This window comes from Topomyia yanbarensis, chromosome 1, assembly GCF_030247195.1.
Source record: "Topomyia yanbarensis strain Yona2022 chromosome 1, ASM3024719v1, whole genome shotgun sequence".
Taxonomy (NCBI): domain Eukaryota; kingdom Metazoa; phylum Arthropoda; class Insecta; order Diptera; family Culicidae; genus Topomyia; species Topomyia yanbarensis.
Window position 1 is genome coordinate 209,097,184 of NC_080670.1, and position 26,078 is coordinate 209,123,261.

Consider the following 26,078-nt stretch of genomic DNA (forward strand, 5'->3'; position numbering starts at 1 on the left):
TTTTTCATCGTTAATCGACAAAGATTTGTTTTATAATCAAACAATTTTAAAAATTTCATTCATTTCTCGTGATTTTTGTGAATATTCCTTGTTTTAAAAGGGTTTTTCGTCCATTTTAACCACCAAAAAACGAAAACAATCTAGCAACCCTGATTTCGCCAATCGTTCTCAGCCGCCTTTGCTCGTCGTTCACCACATTCGCCAGTCTCATTCAGTCGAGTCGAGTCGCGTAGCGCAGTCATCAGTATATAGTGTAGTGTCCTCGCGTACGTCCGCCGCCGTCGCTGCCGTCCGTCTCTGTGTGTGTGTGTAAAGTGCTGCTGCTGCTGCTAGTACTACCATTAGTATTGAAGTGATGAAATCGACAGAACGACAGACCTCCGCAGAAGGATGATGAGATGCACACCATTTGCAGCAGCCATCAACCATGTTCACACCCCTTAGGCTAGTGTTTTTAAAATCGTGTAGCAACCAGAAGAAGCGATCTCGCAGGTAAAAAAGTGTAATTTTCGCACGGTGATACGCGTTGGCTGGCTCCGGGTCCGGATCGGTGCGGGAACGGCGAAAACAGCGGCCCCGAAAGCAACAGATTACGACCGGGGGTTAAGGGCTGCTGCTGCTGCTGCTGTTGCTGTTGTTGGTTGTTGATGAACGGGCAGGAAGGATTGAGCGGGAGAGAGGGAGTGAGAGTGAGTGAGTGAGTGAGTGAGAGAGAGGGTGCAAAGCAGGGCAGGGCACTTTAACTGAGTGTGAATGGTGGTCCAGGCGAATGTGTGAGAGTGAGAGCGGTGATATGAATATATCTGTGCTTCGTTGGGAGCGAGAGCAATTTGGACATGGATGTGAGCGAGATGGGAGTGATGCCCTGTTTGGTATGGAATGAGGGAGACGGAAAGCGAGAATAGTTTGCGAGAGAAGAAAGAATCTGTGTGTTGGGCGTTTTGCGTTTGGAGAAGCTTTTTTCTTGTCTTGTCGGGCAGAAGTTACAGAAAATTTGGTCCCGATGTAAAAATGATGTAAAATTCGTGTTTTCCAGAATGGAGACATGGTAGCAGTGTAGTGTAACAGAAATTGATAGCTAGACAACAGTGAAGTGCAGTGGTGAAGTGATTTCGGGAGTGTCTGGGTTCGGTGAGTGATAGGAAACCCTGGAAAGGTAGACGGAAAAGTTGAAAACTAAGGCCAGACCCAGTGGATATTGGCTGAATTCAGTGCCTGTGTGGGATCGGCGTGTGCAAAATGTTACCCTCTTGGAGGGAGTCTGGTTTGACCAGACACTAGCTTTGGTGTAGTGTTTTTATGTGAAAGTGTCCGATCGAGGGGCGAGTTCCTTGCAGAAAAGAAAAAAAAACCAACAAAGTGCAAAAAAAAAGTTTTACCAAGGGGCGAGCAGTTATTGCAAATTTAAAGTGAGGAAGAGAGAGTGTGAGCAGAGCAGTAAAACGAAGCAAAAATTGATTGATACATTCGGCCGATGATGCGCTGCTGTTGTGCCGGAAACATTGCTGCTATTGGCCCCACTAATTCGTCCAATTCGCACACTAGACTCGATAAGGTAATTGGCTCGGGCTGCGCACCCCCAGCCCCCGCTTTCATTGCATCCGATCGCCGTTCAATCGGATGGAAATAGCGGAATTTTCGCCTCCATCTGTTCCCATTTTTTCGGACTTTCTTCTTTCTCTCTCTCTCCACTACCTACCCGCGCGCCAATCGTCCGAATCGACCCAATACCCCCCGCGCTTTCTGGTCAAGCAGCTCGCAGCATGAAAGCAATCGCAGTAGGCAAAGCGACAGCAAAAAACACAACGACTGAGGCAGCTCGCACCAACAACAATAACAACAGCAACAACACCAACAACCAACACAAAACAAAACGAGAAAGAAACAGAAAAACTGGATTACCTTCAGAAAATGCGATTTGCGCAAGCCAAACGCGTATATCACTTTACTCTTTTCGCTCCGTTGGCGATTTGGAGTCTAACTCTTGCCTGTGCCTGTGCCATTCGCCAAACGGGGAAGGGCCGCTTGTCACTTTCCGAGTAGGCTAAATATTGTGAAGTTTGTCAAGGAATGATGCAAAACAAAATGTAGGCCCCCGTGATGAGTCACGGAATCAAGTTCGATCTTGTTTATAATTACGGTGTAACTTTTTCTTTCTAACGGATCCAATTGGGTGATTTAATGTCTTTCACCGCGTTGGAAGAATTTTGAGTTCAGGGAATTTGATCAATACTGTCATTTGTAAAAGAGGTTACGAGCTGTTGGAAATATTGGTATATTTATTACAGTTGTTAGAGCCTAGAATCGTCATTACATTGACAATAACGTTCTAATTGATAATGATAATTGGTAACAATCGTACATACTTTTCACATTACTGTTTGACGCTGAACCGGAAGCAAACCGTTCCAACAGATCACTCGATCATCACTCGTAATCGAGAGAGACACGAATGGAGTGTTACGACTCTGATTTTATGTGATTCGACTGTAGCTATTGTAGCACATGCTGTTTCACTTTCTATTTTTGTGAGTTTAAATATTGGTATGAATTTAAACACAGTCAGTCATCGTACCTATTTCAATAAACTGGGACTTCTAGGCACACATTTTCAGATTAAAAATTTGACAAGATAAAACATGAAATATGAAATATAAAATATAAAATATAAAATATAAAATATAAAATATAAAATATAAAATATAAAATATAAAATATAAAATATAAAATATAAAATATAAAATATAAAATATAAAATATAAAATATAAAATATAAAATATAAAATATAAAATATAAAATATAAAATATAAAATATAAAATATAAAATATAAAATATAGAATATAAAATATAAAATATAAAATATAAAATATAAAATATAAAATATAAAATATAAAATATAAAATATAAAACATAAAATATAAAATATAAAATATAAAATATAAAATATAAAATATAAAATATAAAATATAAAATATAAAATATAAAATATAAAATATAAAATATAAAATATAAAATATAAAATATAAAATATAAAATATAAAATATAAAATATAAAATATAAAATATAAAATATAAAATATAAAATATAAAATATAAAATATAAAATATAAAATATAAAATATAAAATATGAAATATAAAATATAAAATACGACATGACAAAATAACAAATTAATGAATGGAAAAACCGAACATAAAAAAATCAAAAATGGAACAACAATAACACGTAAAAAAGACTAAGAAAGGAACGAGTGAGAAAATGAGACACGAAGGATTGCAAAATTAGACAAATTAAAAATGGCAAATAATTAAATTAAATTATTTCTGGAAATTTGAAAATGATGGCACGAAAATAATACAAAAATTAAAATGAGGAAAATAAAACAAGAAGATTGATAAGTTGGAAAAATAAAGAAGTCGCCTAGTGGAAACAATAGAAATAATGGAAAATTAGTGAATACATAAACAAAGATAATAACATGAAAAAAGAGTAAGAAAAAGAAAAGAAAAAATTCAAACCAGAAAAACGGAAGAATTAAAATATGATTTAACTATCATAGAACTGAAAAAAATTAAAAAAGGAAAATTGGCGGAATGTATCAAAAAAAATTAATAGAACGAATACATGTAAATATGAATAGATAACAAAATCTAAACAATTAATAAAATGAAACAATGAATTTAAAATTTAAAAAAATTTAATTCATCAAAATGAACAAAAAATTGAAATACTGAAATGTTTTCTATTTTATCATATAATTTTTTTCATTGTCATTTTCAAAAAAATAAAGCTAAACTTTTTAAAATGATAATAATGAAAAAATAGCAGCAAAAATCATGCAATAATAAAACATGGAGTAATGTTAAACACAAAAAAATAATTTAAAAAAGTGGGAGATTTGAAAAACGACATAAAATAGTAAATAATGGAAAGGTATTTTTTTAATTAAAGAAAAGTGGAAGAGTGAAAAAATAAACAAATAAAGAAACTGAAAATGGACGTATAAAAATTGAAAACATGGAAATCAAAATAATGGAAATGTAAAAAAATATTAAAAATGGGAATAATTGAAAAATAAATAAATAAATTTCGATTAACAAGTAAATGTATTGAGTTTCAGATAAGTATAAAAAAGCAATATTGAAAAAAGAACATATTTTTTGAAGTAGTTATAGAAGATTATAAAATAAAAAAGCGGAAAAATTTAAAAAATTAGTGACAGCAAAATGACAAAAATAGGAAAACATTAACAAACAGGTGAAGAAAAATAATCGAATAAAAAATGATGAAATGAAATATTGGAAAAGTACAATAGTGTTTACTATTTTCTTTTATAGGAAAGGTACAAAATGAAAAAAAAATCATATGCAAATTATAGAATGAAGAATCGGAAAAATAAAAAAGGAAAACAATATATTTCGAAAACAGAAATAAGATGCATAAAATACAAAAAAATAAAAAGCAACTGAAAAAAATGAGACGACAAAACAGAAAATGATGAACTCAAAAAAATGGGACAAAGAGATAAACTAACATCAACTTGATGCCAGTAAGACAATAAATCCAAACTAGCACCAAAATTGGCACCAGTTAGGCATTGAATCCATTGCGCGGTCATACAGCTTGACCCGCTAAAGGAACTAGCTAAGCCAGAGTTGTGTCTCGGGAAAGCAAAAATGAAGTTTTGTTTTTTGGCCTAGGAATTTGGGAATGGTTCTATTATTTCCCCGCAAAAACAAATATAATGGATTAAATAAAAAAAGAAATAAAAAACAACAACATGGAAGAATTAAAAAACAAACAAGTAAAAATCGAAAAATAAATTGGAAATAGGTGAATCAGATTAAAATAGAAGCTTGGAAGATTGAAATATGGCAGAACAAATACTGAATTGAAACAAAAACGCACAAGTAAAACTGAGCAATTATAAAATAGAAAAACAGAAAAGTGATAAAATAGCAAATCAAATGGAATTGAAAATAGAAAAAAATAAACAAAAGAAAACTGGAAATGGAAAGGAAAGAAAAATACAAAATGGCAAAAATAGAAATAAAGCAAACAAATTTCTAAACAGCGAATTATAGAATGAAGAAAACAAAAATAAAAATGAATAATGAGAAAACAAATAATTCAAATCAAAAACAGAAATGAACAAAATTAAAAATGGAAACATTGAAAAAAAATAATATAATATATACTAGTAAAATAGTATAGTGTAAACAAGAGAGAAAAATAAAATTAAATCGGGAAAATAAAAAAATTGAAAGTAAAACCTACAAATGAAAGTATGTAGACAAAATCAATCCAATTGAAGAAAATAAAAGTTCTAAGTTCTAAGAATTATGGTTTGAACAAAATGTGAAAGTAAAAAAAAACGATATTATATGGACGTTACAATGCACAGTAGTCCAGAATGCAATTTTTTTTAGAATTTACTAAAACTAATCAACGTACTCTTATTAAGTCTTTGGAGAAGTTTTTGTAGTATGTTATCCCCTTCTTTTTATTAAAACAACAGTTAGGGTGGTTCTATCTTTTCCAAGATCAAAAAAAATACTTTTTAGTCATTCTAGCTAGAGCCAAATGACCTTCAGCGAAGGTAGGGTGGTTCAATTTTTTTAAAATCAGAAAATTAACTATTTAATGGCTCGAGATAGCTTCGCTGCCTTCTGGAAAATTTAGGAAAATAAAATTTTAAAAAACTTTGTCGAAGCCACTGAAAATCTATGTCGTGTACTTTTCATTTTGCAAGAAATTTTCCAAAACAAAAATTAGGGCGTTTCTTAAAAAATGGTTTTCTTTGTATAACTTTTGCAGTTTTGATTTTTCATTAAGATTACTTAAGAAATACTTGCAGATAATTTGAAGGAGAACAATTTGTCTTAATATACCAAACTTGTAGCTTCTCTCGTTAAAAAGTTATGTGTACTTTTTACTAAAAATAAACTATTGTCAATTTTTGATGATTTTTTATATAAAAGTTCTCATAACTTTGAAACGAAAAAAGTTTAGTAGTTGGTGCTTTAAAGCAAATAATGCGCGCTGAAATAATCTTCAAGTTGCCCAAGGGGTAGCTTAGTGTAAAATTAAAACTGCAAAAGTTATACAAATAAAATCGTTTTTCTAAGGAACACCCTAAAGCTTACATTTGGATTTCTCGTACAATGAAAAGTATACAAGCTAGAGCTTGCCTGTCTCCAGCAAAATTGTCTAAAATGTGTTGCTCTACAACTTCATCGAAGACAGCAAAGCTCTATCTCGAACCGTTAAAAATTTCAATTTTAAATTACTCTAGAATTAGAACCACCCCAGCAACTGTTTGGACAAAAAGAAGGGCTTTGCAAAGTACAACAACTTTGTCAAACATATTGTATGGCTAAGTCGTTTAATTTCAGCAAAATGTTAAAATTTCTGCTAATTTCACAATCTGGACCACTGTGCAATGCGAAAAATGAAAATAAAAAATAAAATGAATAAATAAAGGAAATGGGTAAACTGTGTATGAAATGAAAATGAAAATTTATTAGATATCAAAAGAAACTGCAAAAAAACACAAATGGTAAAATGAGAAAATGGGAGAAATGACCATTTTAAAAAAGAAGAATTTGAAAGTTGAAAAATAAGAGCACGCAAAAATAAACAAATGGGTTAAATGAAAAGGAGAAAATATGAAAATATAAAACAGAAGTAAGAAGATGGAAAAAAGGAAAATAGGAAAATGAAAATTGATTTAAAAAAATACTAAAATGGAAAAAGGATAAAAATAATTCAAGGAAGACTGTAAAAGACATGAAAATATAGATAAAAGTAAAAATTGGAAAAAAATGCAAAAAAATATAAAATGGCAAAATATGAAAACGGAAAAATGAAGAGAAAGAAATAGAGGAAGAAAAAAAATAATTTCGAAAAAATACTAAAAGCAGAAAAACGTTTAAAAAATAAGTCATAGTAGAAGTAAAGTATGAATCTAGAACTAACACTTAGAGATCTGACCTCGCTATTTACATAGCGTGGCCTGAGCATTGATAACGGCTCTTGTTTTGATATTTTTAGTCTCAGATAAGAAGGAATAAGTAAAATCATTTGCAATTTTACGACAGGAACACCGTTAGAAATATCTGGGAAGAAAGATTTCTACATGTTTCGCACGCAATAGACATTTCGGTGAGATATTTGAAGTAAAGTTATTCGGAAATACGCAAAGACAGATCGTGTAGAAATACTTTGATTCTGTCAAACGTCTATATATACAGGGATGTTACACGCATCGACATGTTTCAGCTTGTTATTTTGAGCACAATAAAGCCATAAACTTTGGTTTTAACTATTGAAAGGCTGTCAGTTCAGAATTTCGTGTATGGTGAAACCGTATATTAAAGCTCAAATTGCTTCTTCAACAAATATTCTATCTCGTGAATAGAAGGACTGTTACCACAATATTTAAAATCAACAGACATTGTATTTGCGTTGTACTGCGGAGCCTTCTCTCATCCTTTTGGTCGTTTCATTCCATCTATATTGTATGAATTGGTCCAGGGTTCACCTCAAGCAGACATAAGTGTATTTATAACTAACTCTGGAGATGAATTTTCGGAGGTTGCCTAGGTTATAGAAGTTTTAACCATAAGGTTTCAGGTTTAACCCTCCGGCACTCGAGCGAATGGCTCCCCCGAATGAGCAGCCGCTGGTGCTGAAAGAAGATTTCGCTAGAGTTTCGGAAGGTGTTGCACAAAATACAACGGCGCGAGTGCCAGGGGGGTTAACTTGACTCAGCACAGACTTCCTGGCGACAAGTTTTAACATTTTCTTCCGTTTTTTTCAAGCAGTTGAATGGTCTCTGATGAAGAGACTTGTTCCCTAATATCGGCTTTCGTCAATGTCCAACATTTGATTTTGGGTATACTTTGCCAGTTATATAGACGGATTCAAGTCATTTGAAACGAAAATAAGATTGCAGTGGTATACCATTCTAGCACTGATTTTGAGTAATAACAAGACGCAAGGTCTGACCAGAAGACAATGGAATATTTGTGAGTTCGAATCATTGCTAGAAGTTATTTTTGTAAACATTCAACGAAGCAATTGTAATGAAGAGCTATAAAAATTTACCACAGGTTCAAATGGCTTGCCAGATCATCGCCTCTATAAAACAACACGCGAAAGATTTTCAATTATTGCGAAATGGCAGCGGTTTATGACTGCGTCAATACTTTTTGGGACAGTCTTTATCTGATAGCCAAGTCGAAAGGCCAGATACTGCTGAATGGCGGAATAAACGAACGAAATACATTATGGGTGATGAAAAATATAAAGTGAAGTCGTGCACAGTGGTTAAAAAAACTGATGGGAAAACTGAACAATTCTACCCACCATAACGGCATCTTTAAATTAAAAAAAAACTCCGATCGTCGGCAAAGGAAGCTGAAATGGAGAGCGATAACGTATTTCCCTTGAAAAAGGCCATAACCAGTGGCCGAAACGTTGGGCAGTATAAATCACCCGTTCTAATTAGTCAGACTGAAATAGCCTAAAATCCAATAAGTATATGAAAAGTGAAGTTTTTTTTCCAATATTATTTAACTGTTACAAAATAAATGCTATGAAAGAAGATGGCCGATCCTTTCTAGGGCCATCGTTACAAAAATTTTGACAAAAAAAAAATTAAATTGAAGAACTTGAATTTGAACAACCAAATAGTTAGTTCATTAGCCATAATGACCATTTTATACCGGTTTCTCATCAGCAAAAAGAACTGCTGTGCTTGTGGGACGTTGTTTACCTGATCAAATTCGTTTCTTAATATAGCGCTGGTGCTAAATCACTGCCAAAATCACTGATGATAAAAATTTGCTAGTTTGAAATTTTGCGAAAGAAAATTATTCCAATTTATCGAAAAGCAAAATTATGTTACCGTATGAAAACTGTAGAAACCAGGTGTAAGTTCTATAATTCTACTAGGCCGTTTAGTTAATTCACTATCAATTGGTTCGAACCCGTTATCAATGGTACAATTCCCAGGCCCAAATCGGTACGATTATTTTCAAGTTCCGAACTAAGTTCAGCATTTGTCATAACATTGTACTTCTAGAGATAGCATCGCACCGAACACTTTCGGCTCCCTCCATCCCGTGTTCGATGATTCATGCTAGAAAATTTTCATTCCCGGAAAAATTATCACTGTGTTAGTGATCACGCCGATTAGTGTGTTATCTTTTTCTCCTTTTGTATTCACGGCTAAGTGCACCATTTATAAACTATGATTCCCCCTTCGGTTTTCTGTTGAAATCAAATTAGACTGACACGAAGGTCAAATTTTCAGCCGAACAAGAAAATCCAACACAGAGAGAGAAAAAGAGTGTGAAAAATCCTATTGGAATTGAAAACAGCTCCGACGATGGCACTGGCCCGTAACCGAACAGGCCAAAATTTACAAACAAAACGAATGACGTGCATCCATGACCCTCGCACAGTTTCTCGATACCAACTAGCATAACATAGGTACCTTCCTAAATAGACAATAAACGTGCGAAGAAATTTTTCTTACTTCAGCACATCACAGTCGGCCATGCGCGCGGGTAGTGAAGGGAACACTGGAGCAAGTTGCCAGCGTCAGCGAAAAGAACAAAACACCAGAGACATCCGTCGACGACGACGGCGACGATGACGAAGAAGACGCCGCCCGTGTCGGTTGATGTCGGTGAAGGCGAAAGAAAAGTAAAAGTAGCTAATTAATGAAACAAACAAAAAAAAGCTTCCATTAATATGAATGAGTCAAATTTGGACCTGGTCGGTCGGTCGGGGTTGCAGTATGGTCGACCGTCGGGTGGGTGTCGGGACTGTGACTGTGCCGTCGCAGTCATCGTCGTCGTCGGCATCGTCGAGGAAGGCTAGAAGACCGAAGCTGTAACGTAATTAGTTCGGCATGTTCCCGCGCTATACGTCAGGGAATATAAGTGCTCACAGAATGATGAGAATGAGCGCTCCTCTGACGTTTGACACCGTCGCCGTCGGTCTGCACTTCCGGTTCCGGATGACTTCCCGGGAAAACTTTTTCGCAGTGACATGTATGATGTGAAGGGTTGAACAAAAACTCGGTGGGCTAAATTAGAGAAGTTCAGGGAAAGAGACTTGTGGAGACTTCATTCTGGATTGTTTGGAAACATGTTCAGCTGTCAAACATGGATCCAATCAAACATCTCTTTACTCTGATTACATTGGACGTGTTGCCATACAATGCGGTTTTGCTCTTCGCAGATCTAGTTTTTCTACTTGAAATTGCTCTAAAGGTGTCCATTATTAGACCCGTTTCAGATGGAATCACGAAATCGAATTTGTGGTCGAGATATGATTTGACGTTTCGTCAACATAGTTCGCCCTTGAATATTTAAATACCGATCATTGTCGAATCAATAAATATTCTCAACGCACAACGAACTCCCCATTTCAATTACACATTTTGCAGAATTTTGGGCGTTTTCAGTGACCTCTAGCGAGATCAGTTGGAAACAGTTTCTAGTAGAAAAATCATAGAAGCGCTAGACAGGAGATTTGCTACCTTCGACCTCCCCTGTACTAACTGTAATCGAGCTAATAAAGCTATGTCCTGCTCAGAATCCTGCAAGTAAGCCCCTGGTAAAGGAGCATACTGTCAGGGGCGAAGGTGAGGATGGAAAAAAACTCCCCACAGTCCGGTTGAATGTTGCGAATGAATAGTGCGGCACAATATGCGGGAGAAAGGGCGTAGAATTTCCAGCTTTCAAAGTTGTTCCGTTTTTTTTGTTTCCTTACTGAAGGATTACTCCCGGGTTCCGGTTAAAGGGGGAAAACCGGGGGTTGAACGGGGGGGGGGTCCGAGAAAGAGTGAGCATTGATTGCATTTCATGAATACCCCCCCATCCCAGTGCTAGAGAGTGGGTAGAGGCATGCTTTTCAGCTCTGCTGCTGGCAAACCAGCAGCGGGCGCGCGTTCGGTGGAAAAAGTGGAAACTCGCACTAAGTGGCGGAAAGTGTTGCACACCAGAACAGGAAACCCTCGCAGTTGAAATGTGTTGTGCTGGAAAGTATACACACCTGCACACGCACGAAAGAATCCTCTTTTGCCTTATTACTTCTATGCTGAATCGCGGATGGGGGGGTCCTTTGCAAATCGGTTGAAGTAGCGGCAGAGTTGCCAGCAAATTAGCGGCTAGTAAAGTTCTAATTACTGACTCTCCGAGGAAACGAAACTTTTTCTCACCCTTTTCTGCGCTTGTAATAATTTCATCTATTTTATGAATTTCTTTTTATTTTATTTTCTTTTGTCCTTTCATTGTTTCTCTTTTATTTTTTCCTACTTTCTGTCGTTTTATTTCGATTCCAGTTATTCTTTTTTATTCTCTGTTCATAGTTTTCGATTCTCAATTTTTTTCTTTTTTAAAGCTATATTTTAATTTTTTCGATCAGTTCACTTTCTTTCTTGGCTTTCGTTTTTTCAATTCCTTTTTTAAAATTACTTCTCTACAATTTAGTTTCTTTTTTATCAATTTAATTTTATCCATTTTGTCGTTGCTCCCTCTTTTTGAATTTAAATTTTTCATTTTTCTGCATTTCGTTTTCCTTCCACTTCACTCACTTTTACATTCACGATTTATTTTTACATTTTTTCTATTCCAGTTTCTATTCTGCTAATCCCTCTCTTATTCCATTTGCATTGGGTTTTTCGCCGTTCTTTTTCCTGGTCGATTTTTTCTTTTCCATTCCATATTGCCGCTTCACTTCACGAATTCTTTCTTCCCGCTCTTTTAATAGAACCCTTATTTTTTTCCTTTCAATTATTTTTGTCGTTTCCTTTTATTTTCTTTTATTTCCCTTGTTTATCTTCAGCTTTCCTTTTTCCATTATCATTTTTCTTTTCTGTACCCTTCTCTTTTAATTTTCCCCTTTTTTCTTGCTTATACCTTTTCCTATTCCTTGTTGTTCCTTTTTCTCATTTTGTTTCTTGCTTTATTTTCTTCTTTCTTTTCTTTGTGCCCTGTCATTTTTCCTACTTTTCTTTATTTTTAGTTTTACTGTTGTTCTCTGTTCATGGTTGTTTTTAAATTGTTTTCTGTTTCCTAATTGCCGTGCATTTTAATGTTTCTTTTCCTTGCCTCTATATTTTTCCTTTTTTGTTCTTAATTTTATTATTTCATTTTTTAAATTTTCTTTACGATTTCTTTTATTCCAATATTTTCCATTCATTTCTTACTCTTTTTTCAATCTTTGTTTGTCATTTTATTTTCACCCTGTCTTTATTTATGTTCACGTTTACGTTTTCTCTTTTACCTCCTTCTATTCATTTTGGTGTCTTATTTTTTCTTGTTGCACTGCCTTTTTCTATTTTTCCATTTAACCTTTTTGGTTTCAGTTTTGTTTCTTTGCCTTTTTTTCAGCTACCTTTCCCTATCATTCTCCGATTTTTTTTGTCATATTTTCGTTTTCTTTTTCTTCTATCCTTTTTATTCTCCTTGTATTTTTCCTACTTCTTTCCGCTTTTTTCAATATTTCTAGCTTATCTTTTTAATTTTTTTAATTTTGCTTTTACGTTCTTTTTACTCATTTCATATTATTTTTTAATTCTTTTTGTTTTTCTCTTTTTTATAGTCTACCCTTCTACATCTGTCTTTTTTGAATTTACACCACTTTAATCTTTTTTCCACCTTTCCTTTCTCAATATTTTTGAATTTTTGTTTTCCAATGTTTATTTTTTTTCATTTTTACCAATTGCCTTTCACTTAACTCGCTTGCGCATCTACATTTTTCCTTTTACATTTTCCGTTTTTACTCTGTTCGTCCGGTTCTCCGGTTTATTGGTGGGTTGGTAGGTTTTACTATTTTTTCTTATCTCTTTTTATTTATTTATTTATTTATTTATATTTATTATTATATTGTGAACTTTTATGTTTCTTTTCCCATATATTTACTTTCGCTTCTACCTTCTTCATTTTTTCCATTTTTTTTCTAATTTTCAACATTTCTATTTTATTTTGTTGATCCATTTAACCTTTCCTCTCAACATTTTCCAATTTTTTTTATTACTCCCTTCTTTAATCTTTGTATATCATTTTATTTGCATAGTCTCTACATCTTTGTCTTTATTTACTATCATGTTTACGGTTTCCCGTTTACCTTCTTATTTTGGTTTTACCTTTTTTGTTACTTTACCATTTCCTGTTTTTACATTTTTAATTTTTTGTTCATTTTCACTTTTTTGTTTTTCCTTCTACTTTTTCTCGTTTCCGATTTTTTAGTAATTATTTACCTTTCTCTTTGTTTCTATTGTAGTCTATATTTCTTTGTTCCCCTTGTATTTTTTCCTGCCTTCTTTTGTTTTTTATTATTTCTAGTTTATCTATTTTTTTGCTCATCGTTCTCTTTATTCCAATATTTCTTTTTCAATTTATTCCATTTTACCTTCTTTATCATTTTTCCCCATTTCGTTCTACATTGATGGTTCTTTTTCTTTTCCTTCTTTCTTTTGGGTTTCCCTTGTTCAGGTTTTCTATTTTTTTCATTTACTTCGCTTCAATTTCTATTTCTTTTTGTTAATTTAACTTTTTGCTCACAATTAATTTTTTCTTCCAATTTTTAAAATTTTTCTTTTCATTTCTTTTAGCGTTTTATTTCCTTCTACTTGCCTCCGCATTTGCGTTTTTTCTTGTAACTTATTTTTTGTTTTTCTGTTCGTATCGTTGTCCTTTTCTATTTAGGTTAGTATTTTTTGTCATTTTGTTTCCTTGACTCTTTTTATTCTGTCTTTTTTTTTCTCTTCCGCTTAGTCGGATTGTCATGATTTTTTTATTTGTCGTTCATTCACTATTTTTTCCTATACATTTGATCCTTGTTTTTTTTTTTAAACATTTTTCTTTTAGAATAATTGTTTTATTTTACTTTTTTATTCCCTTTTTTCTTTTTATTTCAGCGTTCTCTTCTGTGTCCTTTTCCTCTTTTCGGTCTTCTTTTTCCACTGCATAATACCTCTTTTTCTTTCACATTTCTTTTTCCTTTTCCCTTCTTTTCCATATATTTTCTCCTTTCGTTCCTTTTCATTTTCCTGTTCTTTTTCTTCCAAAGGCTATTATCTTTTTGTTTTGTTTTAGTTTCCCAATTATTGATTTGTGTTTTTTCCCTTTCCTTTGCTCCTCCTCTAATTATTTTTACATCTTTTCTACCGTTCACCATGTTTATATTTTCCCGTTTTTTGCTTTCACCTTTTTATGGAATTGTTCAAGTTTTGCAGTTTACTAATTATCAACACATTGGTGTGGGTCAAAATCCAGCGTCAAAATAGCCGAAGAAATCTCACACGCTTCTTGGTTTCGCGAGCGTCATCGACTTCAGTGGCGTTGATCGCAGAGCAGTGGAAGAGATATGTATGCCTTTTGAAAGGAAGGCCCGATTCGAAATGGTGTTGTGTTCATTAGCAAACAACTGGTTACGGATGATGTTCCGCATGCACAGAAATTTTAATTACTGGTGTGAAGCATTCCAATACTTTGCACTTTGATGTACAGTTCGGCATTTTCATCGTCCAAATTTATAATTTTCCTATCTTTCGATTTTTAAGATCATTACTTTTACAATTTTATTTATTGATTTAGTTTTTTTTTATTTTGGTAACTTTTCAATCAGGTACTAAAATCATTTCCGTGTATCTGTTTGAACTTAAGAATATTCGAATATTCACAGTACCCAACACATACATATTTCAACAGTACTCAAAAAAAGACAGTATCCGTTTTGCTTCTAAACACTATGCGAACTATAAATTCAGGGCAAAAAATTAGCTGCATAGCCGCCACTTCCGACCTCGCACATATTTTTTTTTTCTACTTCCATGAATCTCCACCGTTCCACTATCGGGGACAACCGGCCGTCGTGACTTCATTTGATTAAAACTTCCAGATAAGCTTCTCCATCCCTGATATGAGCCCACAGCTGGGGTGCATTCTAAAGCATACATATAGTCATGGCCGCTTTGAAAAAAAAAATACACTACACTCTAGCACTCCTGCACGGCAAGTGGAGTAACTTTTTTCTTTCTTTCTTTCTCTCTAGTAAATAAAGACACACATTCAAAGTGCAATATGAGAATGAATGTGACGCGTGACTGAATCGAAAACACGGTTCACTAGATCTCTTAGCCGCATATATGTGACATGGTAGAGACTTTGTATTATCACAGGAGGCAGAGCCTGCTTATTCGCTTGAATGTTTAGTAAACCGATACCGAACTCGAATGTCATCCGTCATTGGGCCGAGACGCGGCGGCTAAAATGTTGCTGTGTTGTATGTGTTCGCCAAGTTTGTGTTCACATTGATGCAAAAACGGCGATGGACGCTCTTTCGGTTAGGGTAGGGTGACCGAAAAAAAAACAGTTCTGCGATTGTTTTCCGGGTATGCAGCATTTTCATTCACCTGCCCACATTGCTGCGGTAAATCACAATTAATACTGACAGCTGTCAAGTTGTGTATTTTAAGTTTGTGTGTATGTGTAGGTCGGAGTCAGATATCACAGGTAATGCAATTTTCGTCGGAAGTTACTTTCTTTTGCGTGCGTGGTTAGAGTGAGTGTATAGGTAACACATTCGGAAGAGGTGCGAAGTTCGCGATAAGAAGTGGGATCGTCGACCGAGTGAAATAATACAACATAAAACAGAGTTTAGATTGAATTCCACCTTTGCGGTCACCGTCCGTGTCGTTGTCATTGTCACTGAAGTTGTCACCGAGCTGGGCTTTCCTCCGCAACGAGAAAACTTCAAACTGTGAGAAGGCGGCGTCGGCTAGGTAGGTGGGTGGGTTATGATAGACGATTTTACCTTTGGAATTCTGTAGCGAAGGAGGACGATTTTTGCTCTTCGCTTTACATTCGTATGTGTGGCATGCCATTCGTCGTCAGCCGAGAGCTCACGGGGGTTGATTATGTTAAAACTGATCTCTTGTTTTTGATGACTGCTGTCTATCCGCTATACGACTGTAGGCAGTCGTACGAACATTTCCCTAGGTGATAAGGCAAATGTACCGCCAACGCCCACCCACACTCCGACCTTGTTTCGCAAATTTATTGCGTGAGTAATGAAGCTACCCTTTTCGGAATGATAGCAATTTGAGACGAATGACAAATTGAGGGCTGTCTTGTTTCGTTCATCTCGGAAAATGGGGGAGGAAAATTGGGTTGAGAGCGGTAGAAATTATAGTCTACTGGAATGTAACAGTTTAATTTGAAAAAGATTGTGTTCTGGCGAGTGTATGTACGAGAGTGCCTTACGCGGTTGCCAGCTTCAATAAACATCACTGGAATGGTGGGCCGCAGGAAGAGGAATGTTTAATTTATTTACAGGTATTCAAGTAAATTATGTTGAGGGTATCTTGAACATTAAAATTTATTATTTTTAAGGGGAGATAAACAGTTGGGAACCAGAGAGCGATCATTTTGTTATTATTTTTAAGGATAACCTTTGAAATTTCAAATCGTGAGTTTCTCTACACATTCTAAAATATGTTAATTATTTTTCAATAAAAAATCAAAAGTTGTCGAAATTGTGGTTCATCGGAATACCGTGAAAAAGTCAGCAAACAGTATTCTCTAACAAATATTGCATCACGTCAATGATAGAGTAGTGGGCATAGGGCCAAGTTCTCACTGGCGATGCAAAGCTGATAGGTTTCTAGCAGCTATCATGTACTTTGTCTTGTCAGAGTTCATAATCAATTCGATTCTCGCAAACTCCCTTTTAAAAAAGCACACCTGCCTCTTCTGCTGCTCTGCGATCAGCGTCACTGATGTGGTTGTCGTCCGCAACGCCAAGAAGCATTTAGAATCTCACCTTGTTAGCTGCGTTCCTTTGCACATCAGATCTTCGTATCGCACCTTTGAGCGCTATCTTGAACAATAGATTGCATGGTTCTACTTTAATCCATCTAACATTACAAACGAGTCAGATGTCTCTCGGACTATTTTGACGCCTAGTTTGGATCCGTCCAACCTTTAGAAAAAACCATTAAAATGGTCTTTCACAAGCATATAAAGTGACCCCTAAATGCACCAAAATACAGTTTTTATATGAGATCTACTTAACCATAATGATAGTGCTTTCGCGAGTTGAACCCTTTTTGAACACTCATGTCAGACACCATACGCATGGGGGTATTATTGGCTTTTTGCTTGCTCTTGATGTTCCAGCAATAGCTGCTACAGTTCGTTTTGTTTTACTGATTCGTACGCAACATTGAAATTCACAAGCTGAAACTGGTGAGTCCACTTCTTGGATTTTTTCCACGGTAAACAGCTAGTCTGTCGTTGGTCGTTCTTCTCGAAACACACCATTTGATGACAAAGGCTTCAGCTAATTGGTGCAATCTGCTGTTTCTAAATTTTAGTTAGTTTTTTTTATTTTCAGTCCATTTCTTGTATTTTCTTTTTAATATTTTCTATTGCTATTCAAATGATCAACTTTTTAATTTTTTCTCTTTGCATCCATTATTTAATAATATTGTTTTCCGTTTTTATGTTATTCTTCTATTTTTTCCTTGTTCCATGCTTTCTTTTATTGGCTTTTTTCAGTGCAGTTTTCGATTTTATTATTTTTTTCGTTTTTTATTCTATTATGCTTTTCTTCTTTTCTTTGTTTTTTATTTTCGTAGTTTTCCTTTTTTCTTTACCATTATTTTTTCTTTATTTTAATTTTGCTTTTTCATTTCTCTTTTTTCCTTTATTGTTTTCAGACTGTTTTAATTTCTCGTTTTCTTTTCTCTTACTTTTTTTAATTTCTGTTTTTATCTTCTCTCTTTTGGCCATTTTCCTTTTTGCATTTTTTATCCCTTTTGGGGTTTTTATTTTCTTCTTTTCGAATTCACTTTTTTATTCCCTACTCCAATTTTTTGCTTTTATATGTTCGTTTTATTATGTCCATTTTATTTCTATTTCCTTTACTATCCTCATATTTCATTAAGCTTTTACTTTCTCATTTTAATTCTTTTTCACTATTTTCTACTCTTTTATCTTTTCTATTTAACTTGTTCGTCTTTCCTTTTACTTTTTTGGTGTCCTTCATGCATTTTTCTTTCAGATTTTAATTTTCTTTAATATTTTCTTTCATCTTCTCTGCTTCGGATTTTTCCTTGTTTTGTCCACTTTTGCCTTTTACCGTTCACAATTTCGCTTTTATTCAATGTATATGTATAAGACTCGCTCAAACTTTGAAAGCCTTTTTTAGATATTTTGTTCGCTGTTCTTCCTGTTCTACAATTCGTTTACTAACCTTTATTTAATTTCTATACTCATTTGTATTTTTACATTGCTCTCTTCTTTTCTTTTTCGTTATTTCTCTTTCTTTCCATCATGAAGCTCTTCCATTTTTCCTCTTCAATCCTTTTTCTATTCTGTTTTTGTAGGTACTTTTTCCATTTTCCCACTCTTTCTTTTTATTGCTGTTATTTTCATCCTTTTTCTTATTATTTCTTAATTTGCTCTTATTTGTCTTCTTTCTGTGTTCTCCGCATCGTTGTCGCTTACGTTTTACATTACGTTTCAATTCTGAATTTTTCTGCACATTTTCATTATTTTTCCATTTTATTTCTCTTCCTTGTCTGCTTTTTTACCTTTTGCTCATCCTTCTTTCTTTTTTTCGTTCCCTAATTTTTTTCCCCTTCTTCCATTTGCCTACTTTCGCATTTTTTCCTTTATCCTGTTTTAATTCATTTAATCAATTCATTTTATTTTTTCACTGTTCATTCTAACTTTCCTTTATTCATTACCTTTTGACTTTGGTTATTCCGCCCTCTGTTCACTTTTTTGCAGTTCGGTTTTTCACTCTGTTTCTGTTAGCTTCTTTCTTCTGTTTGGAGTATTTTGTTATCTCTTCCATACGTTACAGTTTTCCCTTTCGTTTTCTCATTTTTACTACTTTACTTATTTCTATTTCTGTTTTCTTTTTGTTTTCCTTTTTTTGGTTTTTCCTTTATTACATTTGCATCCCTGTTGGCCTTTTTTCATAGTCAACTTTTCTTCTCGTTTTCTGTTCTATTTTTTGTCTTTTGCTCTTTTTCATTTATTTTTTCTTAGATTTGGTTTCCCATTGCTTTTTTGGTCTGTTTCTTTAATAGGTTTTTCTTACACTCGATCCTTTCCTCTTTTTTCCTTTTTGTCCAGTCCTTTTACATTGTTTATTTTTCATATTTTTTGTTTTACTCTTGTTTCATTTTCAATCTGTTTATTTCTCCCCCTTCTCAACATTATTTAGTATTCATTATTTCACCTTTTTCCCCTTTTATTTTTTTCTATTTTCTCTTCGTTTTTAGTCTTGCCTTTGATTTTTCACCATTTACCATTTTTTCATGCTTTTACCTTCATTCCCTTCGTTATCCCTTCGGTTTTCTTTTCTCCGTCTTTACTTATTTCTTTTTCTGTTCTCATTTTTTTTCTTTTTACCTTTGTATTTGCTTTGTTATACTGCCAGAGAGTTATATTAGTCATTAAAATAAAGCAAAAACTACTTTTCCATAATATCCGGACGTTTCGATCGTTGATTTCGGCCTTCTTCAGCGGAAATCTGTAATATTTTTTATTGCAACAAAACTTTGCACGTGTTAATTTTCGTAATCGACGCACTATATGTAATATTCACGTTAGCCGCTTTAAACAAACTGTCTATCATAGGATTTTTCTGTTTCTTCCAATATTGTTGCACTTATTTGAAGATAATTGGTTGAAGAATTTGTTCCAACGGTTGTTGGTCCCGCAAGGGGGATATATTATGGCAGGGGAGTGCGACTTGTGGTAGCTAGGAGCGAGAAGGAGCGCGTGAGATACTTTAGATGTTTAGTATTCGGCAATTGGGTGACTTGAGTTATGTGCTGTTACTGAAGAGCGGGAAGAGGTGGGATGTTTGATCGGGCTCGTTTACCCGTGTTGCTACGCACTCTATGCAGTACTCCAGCGTAGGTTACACTTATACCGTTTACATTGTTTCATCTGTTAAGTGTTTGAAGTATTATAGATGTGGAAACACTCTAGTATAGGAGTGTGTATTTCTGTCTGGTCTATAAATTTGACCTGATCCAAACCAAATCGATGTTCACGGCTCAACACCAGGGATGCCAACGGTACCGATAAACTACATTTTTTTCGATATATTTACATTTGCACAAGCCGTACAGCCCGCTACAGCGACGCATCACTACAGCTCTTGCCAGAACGGTAGCCAAATCGAGTACATTTTCCCGTACAGCAGTAGAATACATTTTTGTTTTGCTGCTGTACTCCGACTGCTCGATGAGAGTGTGGCGTAGTAAAGTTTGTTCTCTCGCGTTGTACATTTTTCTCTGCATAGTCAAAGGGAGAGGCCCGCACACGACAGCGTTGATGCCGGCCGTGGCGTAAATGAGCCGCATTCATTGTCGTCATTTTTGAATAAAAATATTAAAAAGATTGAAAATATTAAAAAATGTAAAATAAGGAAAGAGAAGCTGTACCGCTCGCGTCTGGTGGCTGTACTGGGGACAGTAGTTTTTTGTCATGTTACTGCTTTGCACACAGGCAGCCGTACAGCGCTGGGCGTCCTGCACTAGCGAATGACAGCAGCATCGAGAGAGAAATGAGAATGTAGGCAGAAAAGTTACAGCCGCAGAAAAGGTAGGCATTTTGCATCCTTGCTCAACACAGTGCTCTACGATAGTAGTGTTTTCACTGAATTATACTACTGTTGGGTCGGTGTATGCGTGACCAAATTTGTTTAAATCGTTTAATTGGTTGATTTTGGATTGATGACTGTATATCCTAGTTTTCAGCCTGTTTCTTGTCAAACCCACGTAACATCCTTCACAGTTATTACATGGGATGCTATGCATTAAGTTGATTTTTGTCAGATGAGACATAAGGTCTTTAGTGAAAAGGATTAACTGTGTACCTATTTTTGGTTGCTATCGTAATTGTAGGATTCAAACGATTGCTAGTGAGCTGCCTGAGATTAGAAATCTATGGAAGGAAGACGAATGTTGTTAAGCGAATGTCTTCTGAAATATCGACGACTATACCGCTTTGATTATTGATGCTGTAAATCTGTGAGCTTAAAGGGTGGAAAAGGCGCATTATTATTGAAGTAGGACAACTGTTTCGGGGGATGGGGCATGGACGAATTGATCTGCTAATCATGTTCGTTGCAATGTTCACTTTCAGCTGGATGGGATGAACCAAGTAGTAGTTGAGTACCCTACCAGTGGCAATGGGTTTGCAGTATCATTCTGTTGTTATTGTATTTGATCTTCTGGAATTCAACTAGCAATTTTTTCAGGAAAAGAACAGTGAATGACTGTTTTTTTTATTTATTTTCTACAAGTGTATTCAAGACCAAATCTGCTAATGCGGGAGCCATTGGACTACCCATTGCTGTACCAAGCTATTGCGGATAGAACTTCGAAGTGAACATAAAGTTGCTTATGTTGAGGAGAAACTTCATCATTACAAGAAAAAGATCCAGATGTATGTCGGTCTTATTTCCAATAATATTCCAGTGAGCAATGATTTCTCCGATCGTCTTTGGAATGTTTATAAACGGCGACATTACATCGAACGATACCAGATTGTATCTTTCGGCTATCTTTAGGCTGCGAATTTCAGCGGCGAACGTGTACGAGTCTTTGATCTTGTATTCACTATGAATTGCAGAATATTGCAGACAAATTTTGAAAGCCAATATGGTGGGTTAATGATGTTCGGTACGACCGGCTTCAAAGGGAGAATCGCTTTCTGGGCTTTGGATTGCCCGTGGGCAAACTGCAGCGTGACTCTGTAATTGGTAAACTGTTTTTTATCGATCAGTGCTAAATCGCTTAGTAGTTTAACAAAACTGGTTTGGATTTTGCAAATCTTTAACTTTCATGTGGTGGAAATTATGTTGTACCTACCTATTTCGGTCACGAATGTTCGAGCTTCTCCGGGCAGGGTCAAAGCATCGATAAAAGTTTTTCTCAATAATTTCTATTTCCTATTCGTATTGCGCCAAAGCAAATTTCACGTTCCATTGGCAGATTAATACCGTTACTTACAATCGGTTATCCAGTAGCAGCTCCACCTTCGCAGTTTGGTTGATCGGTTATAATCCTGAGGTACGGATGCTGACAGTAGATACTGGAAGTTCCGCCGTAAAGCTTTCGGCAATCAAAAACTGGATGCTGACTCTTCTGCATGGAGTGGACTGTGGTGATGGCGATTACCTTTCGAACTGGAACTATCCACTGCAATATAAAAAATCGGGTTTCATTGTATCAGCAATTTGGAGGTGTATTTCTCTAGGGAGCTAAAATGGGGGTAATCAAGGAATTTATACAAGAAGTTTAAAATAGCTAACCAAAGTAAAATTGAATTTTCTATATTTCGGATTCTCCTCATCAGTAGCTAATAGAGACTGGAACAAAAGCTAGATAATAATTTGACACACAACTTCTCTGTTCGGTTAAAACGACTGGTTGGGACTGATGTCCCGATTGGTACAGATCAAACTGAAAAGAAACACCAATGTGGCAATATGTGATATGTGTGATGCGACAATTTCTTTACTTTTTTTATGGTAGTATCCAACGGGATTGAACACGAATAACTAATTAGTTAGACGAGAAATTCAAACAGTCACACAACTTGCGTAAAAATGCCCCTGGTTGATTCCGAGTCGTGTCTCGGGGAGTGCAAGTACAGAAGCTCTGGATTGATGACGAAAAAGCGAGCCTTAGCTTGGCTTGAGAAATAAAAACGACTGGCACTATGCAAGATATCGATTGAGCCAATTAGTGCATAAATTTAAATCTAATTCAGATCAAGTTGGAATCAATTTTGCTTCTAATTCGTCTCGTCAGTAACAAGCATTAAGCTATATTAATGCTAGTTCGGTTTTATCGAGTTTTTAATCCACCTGCAATCCGTTTTCAATCCGCCTAATCGCCTCTAGGCGGTCCGTTCTAAATAAGTAACTGATTCATACTGTATTTATTCGTTTTTTAGTTTATTCATATTTTAATATGTTATGGAATTGAACATCAGAGGATATCTTAAGCAAATATGTAAAATAAACCACGGGATAGAAATGAACCAAGAAGTACTCAACGCGGATATTTACTTTGCAATGCTAATTTCACACTGATACTTCCTGCTTCAAATGACTTTTTCGTCGGCTTAGCGGCGGGAGCCAATTGAACAGAACCAGTGACACTGATTGTCAGTGAAACCCAGTTTTCGGTGCAAATTCATTAAACCATTAGAACCTTCAACTTCACCAACTAACAAGCTTCCTGATCCGCCGAAAAGCTTTCGGTAAAACCCCACACCTCATATTCAAATTCGTGCGGACACATTTCAAATCACCCCAACGGCAAAAGTTCCAAACATTTAAAAATCCTCCGCTAAAGTTTCCGCTCCGAATCCGGTCAAACTTTTCAACGCCTAGCTTACAAAGGGCTTTCGGATATGAACCGACGAATGTTGAACAAAAAAAATACTAAAATTTGACGTGGGTAGGTAGGTTTCTTGCTGGTTGCTTGCTTGGTGAGTGTGTTGACAGAGGCGAAAACATTTTTCGATGACAACGCAGCAGGCACCGCCCGCTTCGAACGTGGTGCAAAGTTTATAGCCTCCTTCGATTTATGCGCGGAAGTAAGAACCGGGGGTGGTGAAGAACCGAAGAGGTGTGAAGGAATTTCGCTTCCACGGCATCACAACGTCTCCCCCAGGGGAGGAATTTCCTATCGATTGAAGCTCAGGGCCGTCAAGCGCGTTGTAGTTTCGATCAAAGAAAGCGGGGGGGGGGGGGGGGGGGGGTGGCGATGTATACCAAACCAATTAGGGAAACATCAAACAATCTGATTGCAGTGGGAAAAACTTGAGAAAGTAGGGAAAAGCTTTGAGATTTTTTTTTCGTGTCAGTAGTTTACCATAAAAAAAACCGGCAACCCTAGCTGCGATGTGCTTACGTCGAACTTCTTGACGATTTTAGTTTATTTTTTCACAGAAACGTGTGCAAGAGGCAAAATTCAAGATGGAAGTTTGCTGGAGATTGACATTTGAGATTCTTTGGGAATTGTTTCTGTCAGCCGTTGTTGAAAAATCGACTGCTTGGATTGATTTGAGGATGAGAAAATATCGCTCACCTTAAAATTGGCACAGCTTTCCATCCAACAGTCTCCGGGCCTGGTAACGGTGGTACTCGCCCTTAAAACCTTCGATACTCGCTGTTGGCAGACACGAGAAGGCGAAAAATTTATTCACTTTCAATATGTAAACTAACTGTATCAGATAACATTGTCGTGTTTATAGTTTTTTTGTTCCTCTTCTCCTTCCCTGCTAGAGCACATTCATGAGAGCACAAACACATTTACATGATTTATCACAATCGCACCGCTTGCTGTGTGCCATTCATGATGCATGCTGCCGGGCTCGGGAAGGTCGACAATGAAGAAAAAATGCAATAAAGCCGAGGAAAGCAGTAACAAAAAAACCAAACTACCGTCAAGTGAAATGATTGAATGAATGCATGCATATATTATTAGCAAGCAAAGAGTCAAGCGCACACACACACATACATAAACCTACCGACAGACCGAGCGATAGAGGAAGTACAATAGAGGGTAACAAAAGACCGATATACCAAAATGTGTTCACAGACCGCGCACAGCCACCCCTGGCTGCACTGCCGTATCATCTTGCCCCGGACTCCGGACAAAAAGCCTCACCGAATCATGCGATGCAAGAAGCACAGGCGAAAGACTCTTCCTTCGCTGCCACCATCATCGCCGTTGCCGGAATCGAACAGGAAAGAGCAATTTCTCAGCTAATAATGATTACGAGCTTACGTACCAACCATTGGACGGAGACGGAGATGGTGGTGCGACGGGCGCTGGTACGGAACTGACGGGATGGGAATCTTAATTGAACTGTTGAGAAATCAGTTCGGTCGTTTGAGGTTACATAGAGTATAGGCATCGGTAACAAGAACCGATTGTTGGCCACTTGAAGATACGACGACACGCGCGGTTCGAGATTCGCTTGGAATTTTGGTTTGTTCGCGAGAGCTTTTAGGGGGGATTAATCAGGTCGGTTGATTCGGTGGTTGCTAGAAGAAGTAGGCTAGGCAGCCGGGTGTCAACGTTGTCACAATCATCAGCAACAATCTAGTCTGGAAGCATGATTTATTCATTTGGGATAGCTCCGTCACCAAACCAGTGCAGTGCCATTGAGTGCTGCAATTTCGAATCTAAATATTTGCGGACGGATGGAGTGCTGAGTGTTTTCTGTTCATCGGAAGTGCTATTTTGAAGATTTCCACTATCTTGCTTCTAACGAATACACGTGCGGGGGTTATACGCATTGTTATTTTTTTGCGATTCGGAATTAAACTTCTTAGTGTCGATCATCGATGATCATGACAGATATGATAAAAATCACATTCTAAGTAATTCCTAGTCAAATTTCAGTTACGGAAAATTTGTAATTGTTTAGACGGGGTGCGAGTTGCAAAAAAGAAGGGAAAATATAGACAATACTCCAGAAATACAAATATGGTGTAACAGACAAAAACTAAGACGAAAAACATAATAAAAAAATGTAAATTTCTAAATAAAGCTGCTCGGACGAAATTTCGAAAACGACAAAAATCAAATTTGGCAAATATTTATAAACGAAAAATCCAGAATAGGTAACTAATAGCATGGAGAACAGATATTGCCAAAAAAAACTGCAAGCTATGCAAAAAAAGTTAGAGAGAAGGGTTTTGTTGCCTCCTAGGCGAAACAAGTTAGAAAAGGAAAAAAAGGGAAATGTAAACATAAAAAGGACAAATAGGTAAAAAGAATAGAATATCTATAAAAGGCAAAAAACAAGCAGAAAACAAGGCAAATATTCAGATCTGAATAAGGCAACGACAAAAAAGAAATAAAAAGAATATAAAATAAAAAAGGCCATGCACAGATAAATACAAAACAAACAAGTATAAGTACATTAAAATAATAAAAATCAAAATAGGCAAAACAGGTATATAACATAAAGTAGACCACGAACGCAACACAATATAAAGA

General features: G+C 35.7%; 1 protein-coding gene across 4 annotated transcripts in view; it reads left to right on the plus strand.

The window, feature by feature from the left end:
* Positions 1-229: 229 nt before the first annotated feature.
* LOC131690488 (plexin-A2) overlaps positions 230-26,078 on the plus strand; it is an 81,694-nt gene continuing 55,845 nt past the window's right edge. Inside the window, exons 1-2 of one of the 4 annotated variants that reach the window (XM_058976304.1) lie at positions 230-492; positions 1,037-1,555. The gene's annotated coding sequence lies outside the window, so the exon portion shown is untranslated. Of the gene's footprint in view, positions 493-901; positions 1,556-26,078 lie in introns of those variants that run through there. The other 3 variants (XM_058976293.1, XM_058976312.1, XM_058976322.1) reach the window with 3 other exon arrangements.